Genomic DNA, 4139 nt, shown 5'->3' on the forward strand with positions numbered 1-4139 from the left:
ACTGCACCCAGCCTAGATGCACTCATTTTGATGTTCCACAACACATTGTTCTGGTACTTTAGAAAAGATTCAGCAATCCTTTTAACTACAAAAAAGTTAAGTTCATAAAATTTTAAAACAGAGTTTAATAAATATATTCACCTCATAGGGATATTAATAAAAATATTATTTAATAAAAAATTAAATAATAGCAATAAATGTAAAGCAAAGACAACATGCCAGTGGATATCGTGCATTATTACATTTATTATTCCTATTATTCCTACATTTATTCAACAAACATTTTGTTAGAAGGTTGGGGCGATATAAGATGAATTAAACATAATTAAGCAAAGCTCTTGCCCCAGAAGAGCTCACAAGTTAAAGGATGATCTCTGCACACATGCAGTTTACTGTATTATAATTTTACAGTAGCACAGGTACAAAAATGCACAAGGCATGAAGGACGCATAAAAAACCTCATGCAGCCTGGGAAAATTAGGTAAGGTTTGCGTAGAAATTTAGATGCAAAGAAAGAGCTTGAGTTATCCAGGTAAAGAGGCAGGGGATTCCCAGAAGAAGGGAAAAGCATGGACAAAGGCATTCAGGCAAGCGAGGGTCTCAAGTGGAGTGATTGGCAATCGGAGCAGGGCTGCTGGAGGGTGCATTGCAAAGCAGCAAGTGATGAGCAGTGAGAGAGCTGGGAGCTGCCTCATGAAGTCCTTACGTGATGCAGTTTCTATCTTTTCATTTATTAAAGAGAATATACTTTTTACTTCAACAAACATAGTTACACAGCTGCTTTAAAGTCCATGATGTTAATTTCAACATGTCATATCGCAATTGTTCTCAGCTGATTTTCGTTTCTTTTGTGTCTTGGTCTCCTTTTCTTGGTTATTATATGCCAATCTCAGCACTGTATTGTGAGAGCTAAACTGGGACACTCAACGAGCCCTGCCTGGACCTTTGACCTATGAAACTCTAAGATAATATGTGTTATTTTCAGATGCAAAGTTTATGGTACCTTGTTATGCATCAATACAAAACTAATACACAAATGCATGTTGAATACCTAACTCTGTGGTAGGCACTGTGTAAGGAAGAAGAAATAGTGACAAAGAATAAAATAATGCACACTCCCCACCCTCAGCCCTAGTTGTTGCTCATAGCCTGGTTGGGGCCATATGTCCATAAGTACAATGACAAGACTGTGAGAAGGGTTGGTGTGGTTTTATGGTAACTTGAAGCAGGGAGCTTCCAACTCTCCCTCGCGGGGTCTAGACAGGCTCCTGCTAAAGAAGACATGTGAACTGAATCTTGGAGAATGAGGGAATGTTTACTGGAAACTGAGGACAAGGAGGGCACCCAGCAGATGGCACGCAATTGAGAAGGCTCAGAGGTGTCAAAGACTGCTCATACTTCTCCATTCTTGACTGAGAAGAAGCCATAGAGATCTCTAAGAAGGAAGATAAAACCCAACACCTTTATTTATTGAATGGCTGTGTATTAAAAACAAATAAAACTATCTGATTATATTCCATTCCAGTCTCTCTCCCCTTCCTGAGTTACACACCTTTTGCCAGTGTGTGACGGTATCAACGGAGTTATTATCTAGCAAAAATTACCATCCACAATGGGAATATCTGCTGTTATAAAACAAAAGCAAACTCCAAAGGCATGGGGGTGGTGAGAGTGTGTGTGAGATAAAGCATTTTGCATTTTTTTTCCGCCAATGTTCTTTTTATGCTAATATCCCGTAGTTTTCTACCGTAATAACCCCATTAAATGCCGTGAGAGTATTTGCAAAGGAAAAGCGGTACCTGGAGATGAAGATGTAAAGTTACTAAGTGCGTTGTGAGGAACAGAGAAGATTTCTCAGGAAAGGAGTTAATGTTCCAGAGAAAGCTTTGTTTATCCGACAGACTTTATGACTGCGCTGTTTTCTTCACTCAGCACCTTAATTCTCAACCACCATAAGGCTGTCCAGATGTTTAAAATAAAAAGCCCATTTGGGTATTATCGGAGATTACTGGGAAGAGATAGACAGACATGATGTTTAGCTATGCAACATAAATTCCCCGAGTATGTGCCATCCAGCACACTCTATATTCTCACCCTGCTGAAAGACTGAAATAATAAATCATAAAAACGAGACACAGGGCTCAGAACACAATTTACCTCTAGCCAGCTGCCATCACGGGAGGAATAAGTGAAGGTAGAGATGAAGCATGAGAATGGTGCCGTTTCCTTTGCAGAAGGCCTAGTGGACAGGACTTTTCCCTAATCTGCCTCTCTGTTGTCCCCGACTTTCCTATTTGGTCTTAACAACAGCCTCTACTAGATACATATTCTGTTCCAATAAGCCTGACCAATTGATGAATACTTGCAAGCTACCTTTTTTTTTTGCATTCTTATGCCATCATTTATTTTATTCCTTTTACTCACTGTGCCCATCTTCCCCACATCTGTCAAATTCTACTTACCCTTCAAGATCTTGTTTGAGACTACAACCTTTTTGAAGCCCTCTGGAATGGCACAAACCAAACAAAATCTCTCCACGTTCCTATGCTGTTTCATCTCAGGCTCTTGTCAACCACTCCTTATATGGGTGATTATTACTACTTAACTCCTTAAGATGAAATTTCTTGAGAACAAGAATCTTGTCTTTTATTCTGGGTAGCTCCAATAATTATATCAGACATCCTTTATCCATTTGCCTGTGATGGTGACTGCTTTTGAGTCTACATTCAAATATTTGCCATATCTGTGAATTTACAGATCATTTTGGATGCTGTGCTTATCATCGTGATTCTAAGAGGTAAGGGCTATTGTTATTTTTTTCCAGATAAGAAAATCTGCAGATACTAAGGTTTTTAACCCAAGGTCACACAGCCAGTGAAGAGCACAGCAAGGATTTGAGGCTAAGATACAACATAGCATTGCACCATAGACCCTTTCAAACCTAGCACATGGTGGGTGTTGATGAAACTGTTATGAAATAATTGATAGTTGATGTAAGCATATATGAGTATGTGTGTGAAAGCTTTATTAGTTTCTGGGGTGGTGTAGTTCACCATTAATCATCTTGTCATTTAATGTGTTTTGTTGTTGTTGTTGTTGTTGTTGTTGTTTTTGAGACGGAGTTTCGCTCTTGTTATCCAGGCTGGAGTGCAATGGCATTATCTCGGCTCACTCACTGCAACCTCCGCCTCCTGGGTTCAGGCAATTCTCCTGCCTCAGCCTCCTGAGTAGCTGGGATTACAGGCACGCGCCACCATGCCCAGCTAATTTTTTTGTATTGTTTTTAGTAGAGACGGGGTTTCACCATGTTGACCAGGATGGTCTCGATCTCTTGACTTCGTGATCCACCCACCTTGGCCTCCCAAAGTGCTTGGATTACAGGCGTGAGCCACCGCTCCTGGCCCCATTTAATGTTTTTATCAGTGTCCTATTTGCTCTTTTTGACAGGTGAGTAATCCAGTGGCTGTATCTCTGGGTTGGGCTTCAACTCTTTATTAATTTGGCAAAGTCTCCAAATTTAGGTCTCCATTTTGCTAATTATTAAGATAGGGGTATCAGCCCTTAGCTTACCTATGAGATGATTCATGCCAATGATGATGTTATGCCAGTGACATAAAAACTGCTAGAAAAATATTAAGACAGGAAAATAAGAGAGAGAGACAGAAATCAGTTATTAATGTTCATTGAAAGGGAGTGTTATTTCTTCTCATAGCAGAGCAGAGGTACTGTTCATCAATTACGGTAAAGCTGCTGTCTGGAAGGTCTTCATGATGAGGCTGCTCTCTTTAATCCTTAGTTGACTTGCTTGTGAAGCTGACAGCTCACTCAGCTTTCAACCATTTATTGAATGGGCCCAGTGGACATAGGTCTTTTTGGTACTTGGGAGGAAAGCGTTCTAGAAAGAAAAATCAATTTCAAGTCAGGTGGCTGATAAAATGGGGTTCTAGCCCAGGCATACTGCTAAGTAGTTCTATGACTTCTTAACTTTTATGCCACCATCTCTTCATCCAAACAGTGTACTGTCTTTTCAGTACTGATATTCTTTGTGTGTACATTGACTATGGAATTCCTGGTAATTCTGCTATTGCTGCTTCTTTACAAACAGATGGCCACTAATAAGAATGTTCCTGTCCCTTACC

General features: G+C 40.0%; 1 long non-coding RNA gene across 1 annotated transcript; it reads right to left on the bottom strand.

Moving 5' to 3' along the window:
* Positions 1–226: 226 nt before the first annotated feature.
* On the bottom strand, positions 227–3891 carry LOC118148498 (uncharacterized). Its single transcript, XR_004735322.2, has 3 exons — positions 3571–3891; positions 1800–2008; positions 227–1435 (listed from the first exon to the last, which is right to left on the bottom strand). It is a non-coding gene; the product is annotated as an uncharacterized LOC118148498 (long non-coding RNA).
* Positions 3892–4139: the final 248 nt, after the last annotated feature.

The sequence above is a fragment of the Callithrix jacchus genome, chromosome 16 (genome assembly GCF_049354715.1).
Source record: "Callithrix jacchus isolate 240 chromosome 16, calJac240_pri, whole genome shotgun sequence".
Taxonomy (NCBI): Eukaryota; Metazoa; Chordata; class Mammalia; order Primates; family Cebidae; genus Callithrix; species Callithrix jacchus.